Source organism: Aptenodytes patagonicus, chromosome 1 (genome assembly GCF_965638725.1).
Source record: "Aptenodytes patagonicus chromosome 1, bAptPat1.pri.cur, whole genome shotgun sequence".
NCBI lineage: Eukaryota > Metazoa > Chordata > Aves > Sphenisciformes > Spheniscidae > Aptenodytes > Aptenodytes patagonicus.
Window position 1 is genome coordinate 23,059,949 of NC_134949.1, and position 15,995 is coordinate 23,075,943.

Here is a 15,995-nt window from a genome sequence, read left to right on the forward strand (position 1 = left end):
CTTTTCCTGGGCATATATGAAAGGAATCAAGTAGCTGTTTGGGGCAGCTCTTTAAGTATACCGTGTTTTACTGATTGCAGGTTTGGCTAGTGCAGCCGGACAGGAAGGGGTGCCATAAAACCACATGAGACATCTACAGGAAATCTAAGTGAAAACCATTTTTTTTTAAAGGGGGTGAAAACAATAGGGTTAAATAAACCAAACTTCCAAGAATCAAAGAGAAGACAGTCGAAGGCCTTGATCTTAGCTGGCTGCAACAAGTGAATTACGGAAACTTTAAACCTCTTCTGGCACAACAATATCACCGCCAATCAACAAAAGAGAGAAACAGCACATGTGACCAAGGAACATTAAGCATGTCAAAGGATTATGTACATTGAGAGGGATGACTATAAAAGAAGTCCTTCTGATTCTCTAGTAGATTTCTAGGTGGAATGATAAAAAATTTCAAACTTTGATGGCTCATTTATGATACTGATGAAGTTAGCCCAGATTTCTCCCGGTCTACTCCATCAGGCATGAGTAGTCTCCCTCATAGTTATTCTGCCATCATTTGCCACATCTTGGCTTACTCTAAAGGGAAGGATGAAGTGGCACATTTCTCTGCCCAATCCTATTTTAATTTAAAGGGCTTGCAGATTATCCTGCCTTCGCTTCTAGGACATGAGTTTGTCCCAAGCCGTTTGAAGGGTTTTGTCCAATTAAGAAAGAAAAATATTTGTGGCTTTAGAAATAATCACTTTGGAATATAACAGGTACAGAACTGCTACCCACCATGTAGTTCTGCACAGAAACATAACCTTTGTGGTTTCAATGATGGTTTGTAAAAATGACATTGCTCACTCAGATCTTGATTCTGCAGATAGCTCTGAGTGAATGGATACCTGTTCCTTTGAATAATAAGCAAGATTGTCAGAGAGATAGATGATTTTGGATGCCCCCTCCTTTTTTTTTTTTGGTCTCTCAGGGCTAGATTTTCAGAAAGCAGGGATAAACACCTTTGAAAAACGGATCACCTTTAAGGGCCTTGCACACAAAGTTAGTAGCCGATAGTGAAGATTCTGAAAAAGTTATCTCAGGTTTTCTGCTGTAAAGGAAGGCAGGAGACCCATTTCCTCCTCAGATGCATTATGTGGCTTGCTTCTACTGCTGGACTTCTCTACTACTACTTCTGCTAGTGTGAGTAATAGGAAGTACACTTACCTGATCTGTGTGCTCCGCTCTAGTGACGCAGAATCTACAAAAAATCCTGCCTGTTCAGTCAGCGGATGTGGGCACACAGAACAGCATGAACACTAGCCTGCTGTGATCTTGATACGCATTTGGTATTTTGTTTGTAAGTATTTAGCTAAGTGTGGACACAGGCCAGGCTTCAGAGCTTTCTGGAGGAAGAAAGCCGGAGCCCGTTCAGCACCCCAGTGCCTGCTCAGGCTCTGCCTGTGTGGGCTGAGTCTTCCCTAGGCAGAAAAGAAAGTGCCATCGCGGAGGTGCTGTGCCACAGGGAGCTCAGGCTCCGCTCTTCCAGTCTGGATGCACGGATCCGCTGTGGCACAACCACAGCTGGCAGCTGCTAGTGCCAGGGATGAAGCAGCACATTTAAATCTTTGTCACCTCTGCTCCTTGCCTCCTCGCCTAACATTAGTGTATAAATGCTGCCAACAGCTTGCACTAAATTTAAAGCAAAAAGTGCTTCTCCCCCAAGCACGATTAAGAAAAATATTTGGGTGACTTGACCTGCGTGTTTTACTAAGGTAGTAAGTATTTCCTGAGAGAATATACTGAACAAGGGGATGGTATCGATCTTAGTATAACATGCTCAATTGTCATATATTGTGACTTTAAAAATAAATAAGTAAAATGCAATTTGAAATTGTCGTTATAAAAATAAGAACAAATCATCACTGGCTGTTTGAAAAATGAACCAGGGGAATGTAACAAAATACAGGGAATAAGACTAAGCAGTGAATGGCAAGCCAATGGAGAGGAATTTGACTGTGAGGAACAGTTGCTGAGCATGTAAAGAAAATTATAGATGATTAGAGATGGAGTGAGAAAGAAAATAAATATACACAAAGACAGCATGAATAGCTGCATGCCAGCATGCAGTCAAAATAGTATGAATTTATCACACACATTTCAGACAAGCCATTCCTCAAATGTCAGAAAAAAATAGGGCTCTAATGGATGTTGAACACGTATGTAGCCCACCAACCTCCCTAAGTCAGGATGATCTGCATTCAAACTGTAAAGATACAGATTTAACAGATGTCTTAAAAGCCTCGGATGATAGAGATTCTACACTTCCCTAGGCAATCTACACCAATGCTTGGGATCTTCCTGTTAAAAAAATCCTCCCTAAGGCCTAGCCTAAATCTTCTTTGCAGCAGTTTAAGCTTTCTACATTTTATTCTTTATTCTTATGACCTAGTGAACAATTTTTCTTCCTTCTTTGATACTACCTTTTACATATTGGAAGTTTTCACTCTAAATTAAAGATCTGTATGCTTTTGATGTTTCTTACAGGTCATATTTTTTTGACATTTGTCATACTTACAGATTTCTTCTGGATCATTTTTCTTGAAATCTAATGCCAAAACCTGGCCAGTTTTCCAGCTAAGGATTTCCTGGAGTTGAGCTGAACAGAAACATTCCTTCATATTCATGTCTATACTTCACCGCTTGATGCTTTTCATTTTCTGGAGCAGTACGAAATTTCTGACTCTTGCTCTGCTTGTCATCTACTATATCCCCGAGAAACTTTTCTGCAGAACTTCTGTCTAGAAAATCATAAGCGTTTCATAAGAACTTGTGGCCTTTCATGCTTGACTGAAAGGCAGTGCAACCCAGAACCATGTTCACAACAGAAGCCAGTATGCAAAAATTCCAAGAGCGTAACAGTGATCCTACCTCTGCTTTATCTTTTCAGCCTAAGAGCTCCCTGGACTGAAGGCCATCATGTTTTACAGCTACAAATGGACTTTTCCACATCCATTTATCCATCACTTTTGGAACTCATTTGTACTTTTAGTTTCCAAAGTATTCTGTGGCAATGAGGACTGCAATTTAGTTATCTATTATATTAAGATTTATTAAAGTTTAACTTGCTGGCTGATAATTTCATTGAGGGTCTGATAGTTTTTGTGAGGTTAGAAATAATTAATAAGCACTCCCTATTCATCTTATTCAAACCATTTACAATTTTATAGACCTACATCATATCCCTCTCTATCATCTCATCTCCAAGCATGGAAAGTCTTGGTCCTTTTTCTCCTCCCTTGAACAGAAGCTGTGTTCATCTCAGTGACTGACTCTCCTTTGTAGTATTTTTTTTAGTTCTATAACACCTCTTTTGAGAACATATAATCAGAACTGTATCAAGTGTTCAAAAGGAGGATAGAAATGAGTTGACATAGTGACATAATAGGATTTTCTGTTTCGTTCTCCCTTTTCCTAGTAACATTCTCCTTATTGTTTTTTTCCCCACCTCCAGCGGTTCCAGACCTCTTTCTGAAAGATAATAGATACCATAGTTTGAGACAGCTGTTATGTATTTATAATTAGGGTATTTTTACCTCATGTGCATGGCATTATACTTGTCACAATTTAATTGGTTGTTTTTACTGAAAAGTCCTTCAGTATTTTGAGATCCCTGTGGATTCCTTTTCAGTCAGTTTTATGTTTGTTTAGCATGCATACTACTTCATCACCTGAAAATTCTGTCCTTTCACAATTCACTCCTTGTCCTTATGGTTATGACTGCTTTAAACCCCAAAGATTCTACTTCAGATTCTCAGGGGGTCTACACTGGTAGTTTCTTCTCATTGTAAAACCTGATTATTTAACCTTATTCTTAATTTTGTATCTTATGTATGACAGTGTAACTTATTTAAGTGCCTTTGATAAGAGTATCTATGAAAAACATATCAATCAGATGACATTTATCTTACTATTTCCTTCAGAGATCTCTAACGGATTGGTAAGGTATGAGTCCCCAACAGAAGTTCTGCTGACTCTTTGTCAGTACGTTATATTTAACCATGTATCTACTAGTATAATATTTAATTATGTAGAAAGAAAACTGATTGAAAATATAAATCAGATTTATGGGCCAGTAGTACTCAGAATTTCTCTTGGAGCCTGATTTAAGCTTGGTGTCACATTTGTCAGTGTCCAGACCTCTGGCCCTAAGAGGCTGATTTAAGCCACGGGTTATGTACCGCAGTACAACTGCTCAGCAATTTCATGTTTTAATTTCTATACAACTGTGGGATGATTACCAACTTGTCCTTGTAATTTAGTATGGTTAATTTTATTGGTTTGTTCTAAAACCTCTTATTGATAGTTTGAATTGAGACAGTTTCTCAGACTCATCACTTCTTCTGTTTTTTTCCTCTTTTGGACATGACTACATTTTTTTGGAACTTATTTCTATATTTTAGTATCTTCCTTTGTGGTTTAATCACACTAGTGTTTCAGTTTTAAATGCTTTTGATATCTTCATATTTGAGGGTATTCATTGACTCTTGGCCTATAACATGATGTTTTAATAAAGTCTCCAATCCAATGCACATTCTTTTACCTGCTTCTTTCAAATTTTCCTTTTCTTCTCAAAATTTGAATGTGACTGTTGAAGAAGTCTCATCTCATTTTTGTCCATAACCTTTACCATCTCAAGATGGCCTATTCACACCTGCTTCCTGATTTCTGGGGATCTTAATCGCATGACAGAAAATAATTGAAATCTCTCATTATTATTATTTTCTACCTCACTATTTTCTTTAGCAGTTTGTGATAACTGTCACCATTTTGGTAATCTGATAAACTGTAGCTCTAATATTATACTTCTCCTACTTAGGAATATAATTCACAGATTCATGTACACACACACTCTGGTAGCATCTTTACCTTATTCCCCTTATGAATTTTTTTAATTATTAATGCCTGCGTGCCACCCACACAGTGTCTATTCCTACCTGAGAGCAGAATTTCACATTTCCAAGTTTGAAATATGTCTTCTTTTTGTAGATGATTCTTTGAATTCATCAAAATAATTTTAAATTCTCATGCCGGCCTTCTGTGTGCTTGCAGATCCTTCAGCTTAATATCATCTACAAATTTAGCAAACATACCAAGTTATGAATGAACATATTTAATGGTATTGGACCAGGATAGAGTCTTAATACAATTTTATAGTTTGACAGTAAACCATTGATAAATTCTCTTTGCCTGTGGTTTTCTAGTCACATTAGCTTGCTTATGAATGAGAATCCCACATAAGAAAACATCAAAGGCCTTCCTGAAATCCTGCTAGATTCCACTTATCTTTTTCTCAAGGCCTATTACTCATTAAGAAGGAAGTTATATGACTTGTCATGATTTGTACTTGGCAGGTATATGTTGGCTTTTACATATCCCCTTTATCTTCTAAATGCCTAACAATAGTGTCTTCCATTACTTGCTTCAGTATTTGGGGGGACTGAAGGTAAACTGACAGGTTTGTTAAGTCCTTGGCTTGTCTTTTTCTTCTTCTTTAAACACAAACAGTGCGTTCACCCTATTCCAATGTTTGTATCTTATAATACAGGATGCGTTAACATCGATGCTGAGTTAATGGAATCCAACTATTTTGCTATGTAATAGCCCAGGGCTACTACAATCCTCTATGGGCTATAGCTTATTCCTTTGCACATAACTAGCTGAATTCACTAGCTGTCTGGGACCCAGTCTATGCTACATACTCTAAGTGACAGTTAAAATTGGGAGACACAACATGTTCACCAGGCTAGTGATAAGACCACATTCACTTGGTTTTCAGAACTATTCTCTAGTAACTATACTCCTTAATACAATACGATTATTAACTGTGCAGTAGTTCAAGGAGATGTATTATAAGTGAAGCAAATGACAGAATTAATTCACCTGGGAGGCAGCTGGCATGGTGCTTGGACAATATATTTTGAGTGGCCAATTAAATATCACATCCTAAGTTATTTTTGAGGAATGATCAGAAAAGTGTGCCAAGCTGATGAATGAAAAAAATGCTGATTTGCACACCAACCTTTTCTTTAATATGTTAAAAAAAATAAATTAGTAAAAGTTGTGGGATAAGAACAGTTTGAGCAAGAGTCACGATGCACTCCTTCATGGACAAAACAACCTCTGCCAGAATATCCTCTGCCAATCTCAGTTCGGTTAAGTTTCATTAGCATAAATTTCATTCACACATGTACTGTCAAAATGTGAAAGAGAGACCCAGTGGGTCAGCATCAGAGCAGATCAGTCCTGCTCATTATAGGGATTCATTCTCTGTTTTGAGGTTTGATTCCTTGAGACTATTTGTCATTGCTGTCTAATTCTAACTTGAATGGAGGCTGCTGAAATATGTTGCTACTGAAGTAACTGCCCACTTCTTTTATTACCAAATACTGTTTCTGTCATCACTTCTTAATCTTCTGATTCCTGATTTTTTAGTGTATATCTTTCTTATGCATTCACAGATTTTGGACAGTGAAATAGGAACAGCCTTGTGTCAATCTTTCTGTCACATTTGTTGTACAGTCTCTTTTGTCCAGATTTGTGTTGTGCTTTGTACCTCCCAATTTGTACCTTCAGTTTATTGCCGTTGACTTTATTTTAATGAAAGTGTCCTTTATTTTGGACTTCTAGTCCAAATTAGACATGCCATGTACTGCTATCCAAGAAGCAAATCTAATCTGCAGTGCAAATGCAAACTGCATTTAGCTTTAATGTAGTGGCAACCAACTGTCTATCTGAATAAATCTCTCATCTCTTTTTGCTTTTCTACAGTTTTAGCCTCACTTCCTGAGGAAGCAAGATTTACTCTGTTGCACATTCTGTCAGTCCAAGTCTTGCAATAGCTTTGGAACCTTCTTGAAAATTTCAACCAATTTCGACAGAGTGCTCAAGGTCTCAGTGTTACAACATTCCCACAAGCTGAATGGAGCCAGGCAGAGTGTAGAAACCCAATCAGTCTCCCACTCAGGGCAGAGCTGCACCTCAGTTCATTTGTATGGATATGCTCTCTCTTAGACATACGTAGACTAGCTTATCAGCTGCCTATCACTGGTATTCATCAGGCCATGCACTGTTTCATTTTTCTTTCAGTTCATCATATGATTTATCATTTGTAGTCCTTTTTTATATGAAACAGTATTTTCATACTGATTGGGTTAGTTATATTTAACTAATTTATAGATTGGATTTCTACAACTTCTTGTTCCTAGGATTTTTGACAGTATTATTTCTGAAATTCAGTTTTCTTATTTTTTTTGTTTTCATGGTTTGTCCTCAGACATCTCGAAGTACTTGTATTTGTTCCTTGATGTTGAGTAGTATCTTGCAAGTGTGCTAATTAAGTCAGAATTTCTCAAACAAAATTTAAAAGTTTGCTATTGTCCTGCAATATATGACTTGATTTACATATAGACACATACACATGTATAAATAAGTTTATGAAAATAGTTGCTTCCTTTTTGAGTAATCTTACTGTTTCTGGATTTGCTAAGCACTGTTGCTCTGATCAGACCCAGGGCCTGGATGCTTATGTTTATACCTCCTGCTTGATTTTACTGCAAATGCTAAGAAAATGGTCAGCAAACAGGATAATCTCATTACAAGTCATAAAACCACAGGAAACCTGGCTTAATGAATTCTACTGCTTGTTCTTTCTTTCTTGACTTCCTACTTCTTCCTCCTCTTTTCTGTTATACTTCTTGCTGTCAGTCTTGCCTGTATTATTTTCAGGCTATTGCACCTTATTACCTCCTTTCATTCTAAATCTTTTCTATGCCTTTCCCAATTCTTTCTCCCCTCTTCTCATGAATCTCTCTTATTCTCACTTTCCTTCTCCGATATTCCTCCCAGATATATTTCTCTCATGCTCCTATTTCTCTAAACTATATCCCCACACCCTACTGCTTCCTACCCCTTCCCACTCTATATCCATACGACTGCATGTGTACATACACATGCATACATATGCACACACAGAGAAACATATGGCCTTGTCCAATTTTCTACAGTACTTTCCCCTCACCAGCACATTTCAAGATATGCTTAGGACTATGCTTCTTTATCTTTTCCACTGAAAGGATTAGGAATTCTTCTGTCTTCTCTTCCCTCCTCTCTCTTCTGTCTTCAACAGTCTGCATCCTTTGCCACCACCTACAGAAGAAAGAGACAGCTGGCAATGCTTTATACTGATTTTAAACTTCACTAGATTCATAAATCGGAATAGTTTTTATATACACTACGTGGTACAGAACATGATCACCTTGTGAATCAGCATACTAGACCAGGTCTGCATTTGGCCTCAAATTGCTTATTCAGATGCATTCTTCTCCATTTCCTAGTGCACATCATAAGTATAACTAAACCCTTAAAATATGATTGTCTCAATTAAATGATTTCCAAAAGCATGCATCTCATTGTGTTGCATATCTGTTTGTATTTTGTATTAATCAGATTAATCAGGGATGAGAACATGAATTAAATTAACTTCATGTTCATTCTACAGGAAGACTGTACAGGGGAAAAAAAATCACCGGACTGGCTGAAAACTGAATATGGTAAGAAGACGCAAATTCATTATATAATACTGTAAGCAAGTCTTTCATGTTTCCTAACATATTTGATTAGATTAATTCTTTTGTTAAATAACCTAGCTGTACTGTGAGAAGCATACCTTTTTACCCAGCTAGGTAGGTAACAGTAAACTAAGGGAACAAAAAGTAAGAAGAGGAGAATATTTGCACAGAATGATGCCTTTCTTAAAGAAAGCTATGTAAGACAAATTATTTTAAAGTTGCAAATCATGCTGTACCTGCTAGTGATCCACGGGGAAGAAACGAGAATACTGGAACTTGGCTAGTTGAGGTTAAGTTCCCAATGGCACAAGTGCTGAAGTCCCAGTCAAAACTACCCAAGCTACATCTTCAATGCAGTTAGACTTTTTTTTCCTTGTTACTTGTAAGAGAGTGTTACTGACCACACTGATCTGATGATTCAGAATGTCTTCTTGGTGTGTTACAATGGTCGCTTCTTGTCACCTGCAGTTTGCTAAAGTTTTTCTTCTCAGTTGTTTCTAGCTACACAGACTTTTTCTAAAAAACCCATTTACTCTGTATGCTATCTAACTCTTCTGCCAGAAACCACTGTCAGAAGAAGATGCAGCACTGAAATGGGAAACCTGGATTCCAGTCCCCATGCAGCCTTGCTGGAGACTGAACCACCAGCTCATGCTTTCCACAAAAGCGCTGTAATCATGAGCTAAATACTTCTAGGGCACAAAATTTTTCCTGCCTCCATGTGAAGCTGTGTCACTGTGCAACTAGGAATCAAAGCTGAAGGGTATAAAGGGGAAAAACCAGAATAGGTTGAATCTGTGATCAAATGATGACAAGGATCTCCTAGGGGAGAAATTAGTTGCAAATTGTTCCCTTTGCTAAACTTTATAGTAGTGCTCCAGAAAGCACAGAAGGGAATTAGACCTCATGAGAAGTCTCATTACTTATGAGTTTTACTAACTTTGTAAATAAATGAATTATGGGTAAGGTAATACACATAGCAGTTTATTTTTGTCCCAAAAGGGTAATGAAGCTTTGTGTTAATTGGGGAACAGAGCATGAAGATGCAGCTGCTTGTTAGACTGGAATACATATTGAGTAAGATTCAGAATTATTCTAGCCCAGGGATTTTCCATAAGATACTGTCAAGGCTAAGGTATAAGGATAGTGTAAACATTGCAATTATGCAAATGTAAATTTGATCCAATATAACTGAATTTAATTTTAAGATTCCACCAAAAACACAAGGAATATAAACATACACAGTTTAAAACTGTGAATATTGTAAGCAAGTTGTATTGGGTTATAAAATGGCCTGAGGAGAACTAGTGCACATCATTTCATTTGTAGTGCATAAAAAACTTTTAACGTACTTTTTCGCAGTGACTGACCCAAGAAAAAACAACTTAGAGTTGTCTAAGTGATCCCACCTTTATCTGAAAGTCAACATGTCTGTGCTCTAAAGACTTGTTTATTCATTTCCTATTTAAACATCATTGGATATAAATAAATAAACAGCACTGGGAATTGCAACCAGAACTCAGTATTGTTTTACCCCTTCCCCAAGTTAATCGCATTCTCAATAGAATCAGCCTGTCTTTGTTAATCTCTCTTTAGCCCCCCAGCTCTTGCATTCCTGATTGAACTGTGCCTTGTGCTTAACAAAAAGGGTCTCTAACTTGTAGTTTAGGATTCAGAAATCAAGGTCTTCTGCTTCCTTGGTGAGTGTTCTACCCATCTGGCCATCACGGACACAGAGACTCTTAACAAAGGAGTCTTAATGTGCCTGAAACAGTCTGAATTGCTCTCAGACTTCTATGTCTAAAATTTGTTTAATCTGCAGTTTATGAATGTACAGTGCATCATGGGATGGTTTCAGTGAGAACATTAGATGAAGCCACATCAAATCAGCAAGATAAACTAAGAGCGATGTATTAAGGAATGCTGGAATATCTGTATTTGCAGTGAAATGCTTGATGACTGTGATTTGTGACACTGCTTGATTAGCGCACGTTACGTGTGAGATCCTTCAGAGTTTATGCAACTTTACCTTCATCTCTGCAAAACTGAACTCTGCTCAGTGCAGCATCACAGCATTAATTCACTCAAACTTAGAATTATTTTCTCCTAGGAAAAACTACTGTGAAGCCAGGTGCTTCATCCAAAATGCATCCCAAATACAGAAAAAAATGTCAGTGGTCACAGCATATGAGGAAAAGTTTTACTAATCAAATCTAACAGCTCTTAGATGTATAAACAGATGGCAAGGCATCTCAGCAGGTGTTACTACCAGCCCTTTGGCAGAACAAAACCTCTCAGTGGACACTAAACCTACTATCACAACTATTTGAGATAATGCTTCGATATCCTCTACCAAAAATACCTCCCTTGCTAGAATACTTCATTATACATTTTGGAAGCACAATCCAGTAACTACGGGAAATTGTTCTGAATTTTGGATTTCTCAAAGCCATTAACCACAACAGAGAAACAATTAAAAAAGAATTTGATCATCAAGTTGTAACAGAACTCTCAGTTCAAAACATCTCACCAGTTCCATATCATCTAAAAGGCAATGAATAAATAAAGATGCTGTTTCAAAGTCTGCTGGTTGAGAACATTAGCCAGAAAACAAGCTAAACTCAAAAGACCCTCCCCTAATAATGTATTTTGTGCCTAGAATTTACATGAAATGGATCAAAAGGATTTTCATCCTTATCTTTGTTATATGGAAGAGCATCCTGCACTTTTTAACACTATATGGCTTAGCCGTGAATTTCCATGTTCACTGGATACAAGCTAATTATGGATTGTGTGAAGAATTACTTCTTATTGATTTAAAAATCTGTTTTTTATTTTCATTGAATCTTTTATCTATATAAGACAAAAATAAAGTTTACCCAGTTTTTGCCCCACCGTTTTTATTCAATAAGTTTCATTATAAGGTATTTACAGATTCCAATTATCATTCATATTTAATGGAGGAATATTCCATTTTTCAAAGTCAGGCAACATCATCTGCTTGTTCTTCACTTACACAATGAAACTCAAATTGGATCTTAGTTCCAGTTTATCCTCTTGGATGAACAACTGCAGCAGTGTTGTGAAGTGAGCTTTACTGGGATCTTTGACACCTTGATCCGAAGTTCTCATACACAATGGCCAGTCACTGGCTGAAAGGACTCCCCTCTGCAATTATCCTCCTGAAGGCATCTTCTGCTAGGTCACGTGGAACCACCTGATCTGTGCTGGCAACTTTTATCTGTACCAGAGACACTTTGCACGTGACTGGCTATCTGACTGGTTAAAGTTTGGGTGCATTTGCTTGCCCACATCACTAATTGGTTACATTATAAACTACATGATGAGTTAAACACAACAATATACAGATTAGGTTCTTCCACCCACAAACAAGTTACAAGGTCAACTAAGTTACTGACATTCATACACGCATGCAACACTGCCCATTTTTTGTCTTCCTTAAGAGTGGAACATAAAAGTTATAAAAATGCATTTAAGATAGAATAAGATTTCAGCTGCTATTTGGCTATCCTCCAAAACCAAGCAACTTCCCCCTCCCTCCCCCCGCAAGAAACTAGTAGAGTACTTAACCTTAGTCTAATTGAATTACTAAAACTGGAGAGGGGGAAGGCAGAAGGGCAAATTTTGCTTAACCCATCTCATTGTCTTTTATGATGCAATGAGCTGCTCTGTGAACGAGGGAAAAGCAGAGGCTACATTTACCTCGCTTTTAGCTAGGGTTTCCACATGCGCTCTTATGGCACCCCTCTAGCCAAATCCAAATGTAACTGGGTGGGAAGACTACAAGTTACATATAGAATAGGAAGAATAGGAAGAATAGGAAGACTACAGCTACATATAGCTGGCTGGACTGTCAGGGTCAAAAGGGTTGCAGTCAGTAGTTTGAAATCTTACTGGCAGCTAGTTATGGGTGGTGTTCCTCAAGGAGCAATATTGGGGCTTATGCTGTTTAACATACTCAGTGATCTGGATGATGAGTTGGAATGCACCCCCAGCACGCGCATGATGTGAAACTGCGGGAGTAGCTGATGTGCTGGAGGACAGGGTTGCTGTATGAGACCTTGAACAGGCTGGAGAATGGGCTGACAGGACAAAGTCTTGCACCCAGGACAAAAAAAACCCATGCAATGGTGTAGGCTGGGGACTAACTAATGAGGTAGCAGCTCTGCAAAAAGGGACCTGTGGGTCCCAATGAAAAAGTTGAACGAGGGTCAGCACTGCACCTTTGAGGTAATGAAGACTAACCACATACCATGCTACATTAACAAGCGTACTGCCGGCAGGTGCAGGGAAATTATTTTTCTCCTCTACTTGGCATTTGTGAGGCCACATCTGGAATACTGTGTCCAGTTTGGGCTCCCAAGTATGCAAGAGATACTTAGAAGCTGAAGAGTATCCAGAAGAAGGTAACCAAGATGGTTCCAGGGGCTGGAGCATATGACATAAAGATAGGCTGAAGGAACTCAGATTCTTTATCTTGAAGAAGAGAACACTGTGAAAGGCTGTAATCCCTATGCTTCACTGAGTGGGGGGTTATTAAGAAGGTGGAACTAGAATTTTTTTCGGAGGTGAACAGGAAAAGGACAAGAGAGAATGGCCATAAGCTGCAAAAAGAGAAACTTTGATTGGATAGAAGGAGAAAAAATTCACAGTGAGAGTGGCTAAACACAGAAGAAGCAGCCCAAAGGAGCTATGGAATCTCCACTCTTGGAGATTTTCAAGACTTGATAGAGCAAGGGTATGAGCAACCTGATTTGACTTTGAAGATAGTTCTGCTCTGAGCAGGAAGCTGGGTGAGATGACCTCCAGCCTAAATTGCACTATAATTTTATATGGGGTTTGACCTGTATCTAAAATTGTGCATGTGATATGTAAGAAATCATAATTTTTCTGAAGCTGAAGAGGAATTAACAGTTACAGAACTGGCAGAAGTAGCACTGATAAGCTTTTGCTTTGTCCATTGCCTTTATCCTTGCACCTAGAAGATGACATTTATAAGCTGATATCAAGGTAACTCAACATTTGAGAGATGACTATTACAGTAAAATATTCTACAGTGAGCTGGACCTCAGCAAAGGACTATGGCAGGCTAAAAAATGCCTCACTGGGGTGCTGAATTGAGGAACACTATTGCCACTGATTTGGGCAGGCACTCTTGCTCTCCAACACTTGATTCTATGCAGTGGTTCACCTGCACTGGATTCCTTTTCTCACTGTTTAGATCTTTAAGCATTGTCCCCATAAATGAGCTGAATCTTGAGAAATTTTATTAGATTTCACCAGTAAAGTTCAAGGAACAGGTGGAGGAACTACTACTGGATAGCCCACCTTTGAAGACACCATGCCTTGCCAAGACTTTTCTGAGGCAGGGGTGGACTTTTGGATTATTTTTGGAAAGGTATGAAACAGATCTCCCTTTTGAGACTAAGACGGATGATGGCTGGGATTGTAAGACGTCAATAAAGATTAGCAGACTTCTGTTACCACAGTTCTTTCTGCCGGGAGTTTACCAGGAAATGAACAATGACTATGTTTGCTTCTTTCTTGTGCTAGCTGGTGGCATTCTAACACTCAGAAAAGTTGTTATAACTTCTCCAGTCACTTGAAATACAACCAAAAGTTTCTGAATTTCCACTGCTGAGTTTATGATTTGCAGGTTGCTTTTCTCTTTCTTATTTTTGCTCACTCAGTAATATTGGTAACAAGGCTACCCATGTTCATGGTAATGCCCAAGATGCAAAGTTAAGCTGCTGTTACTCTACTATTTCAACATTTGTAGCACAGTGGCATCAGCAAGAATAGAAGATGATCTTACTTTGAACCTGCTATCCACCTCTCCTGGGAGGTGGGGAATGTTAATTCTCCAAGTTCTTTACTTCTTGGGCAAGTACAACAGTCAGTAGGCTATTGTGCAGAAAGAGTTGACAGCTGTGTTCCTTGCACTTTGTTACCCATGAGCTTTGCAGTTTTACCCAAGTGTGTTATACATGGGCTGAACGCAGCTACGCGTCTGGGTGGAGTTTAAGCCTCTCGCAGTCTTTGTCTAAAAGGCAGCAGAGCTCAGGATGTAGCTAAGCTCATCAAGATGACAGCACCTCCAGATATATGCAAAGACCTGTGTTTGGATGCCTAACATGAAGGTTTCAGTCGACCTCTGCTGTACTTTGGAGTTAAGGTGCTACTTGGCACTAGGCTGTTTGAACTGTTCTCTGATACTTAAGATGCCTCGAGTTCATTAACTGAAACCCAGATGGACTTTCTGGAGTTTGAATTTGGCCTCCTGCTGCTTTGGAAATAGAGGACTTACTGGTGAAATCAACGTCCGTATTTCAAAAGAAGACTTTATTGCCTACAAATTGATGATCACAGATGGTAAGCTCTCTCAATTCCTGATTTGAGAAACAGTGTTAGACATTTTACTCTAACCTGGGACAGTAGATTTGACTTTGAACTTTGAACCCATGAATCCCATCTCCATTAAGAGGCAATTCTACCACAAGCCAAAGCCTGACATATCGTTTCCACATTAGTACCATCACTCAGCATTTTTTCTGTAATGATGTGCTTATTCCTTACATTTCCTTACAAAAGGTTTTCCTTAAACGACAGAAGCTTTTCTGTAAGTGGAAGAAGACTTACTCGTGTCCTTTCCTTTGGCAAAAACTGAGCGTTACCTTTTACCTTTTCACCAACCCAAGCTGCTAAGAGAAGTGCACCAACAGGGCGCGGGATTAAGCAGACACCCTGTGGAAACGTAACTGGAGACACCAGCTGCCCGGGCATTCACTACAGCGCGCCAGCGTCCTCTTGCCAATATTTGGAATACGCATCACACGAATCTCTCTCAGAAAAGGGAGTCTTTCCTCCAGGTGCTGAAAACATTGATCTATCTTTTTCCATGGTGAACTTACCAGAAGTACTGGTCTTTTTTTTAAAAAGTGTAATAACGGCGACCAGGCTGAGACGGGGCAGAAACGCCACCTCAGGTGATGGTGGCTGCTCCCACTGCTGTCCGAGCACCGGTGCCCTGGGGGCAGCTCTGCACATCACCGGCGTGTGTAGAGCTTCGCGACGAGCCTTTCTCCCCACGGGGGCAAAGAAGGCGCCGGTTCCCGCCGCCCGCCGAGCCCTCCGCGCGGCAGTTAACCCCTGCAGCGAGGCGCTCCGCCTCAGGCCGCTCCTGCGACTCCCTCGGCGGGGGAGCGCCCAGCCGCGCCGTTCCGCCGCAGTCCAGCGCCACATCCCCAGCCGGGCCGGGCCGGGCCGGGCCGCCCAACCCGCCGCCGCGCGCCCCGTCCCGGCGGCGCGCCCCGCATCCGCCACGCCGCGGGCCGCCGCCTGGCACCTGTGCGGCCCGGGCGGGGGAGC

General features: G+C 39.6%; 1 long non-coding RNA gene across 1 annotated transcript; it reads right to left on the bottom strand.

Moving 5' to 3' along the window:
• Positions 1–5,137: 5,137 nt before the first annotated feature.
• LOC143156317 (uncharacterized) lies at positions 5,138–15,755 on the bottom strand. The gene is made up of 2 exons (XR_012994600.1): positions 15,539–15,755; positions 5,138–8,184 (listed from the first exon to the last, which is right to left on the bottom strand). It is a non-coding gene; the product is annotated as an uncharacterized LOC143156317 (long non-coding RNA).
• Between the last annotated feature and the right edge of the window lie 240 nt (positions 15,756–15,995).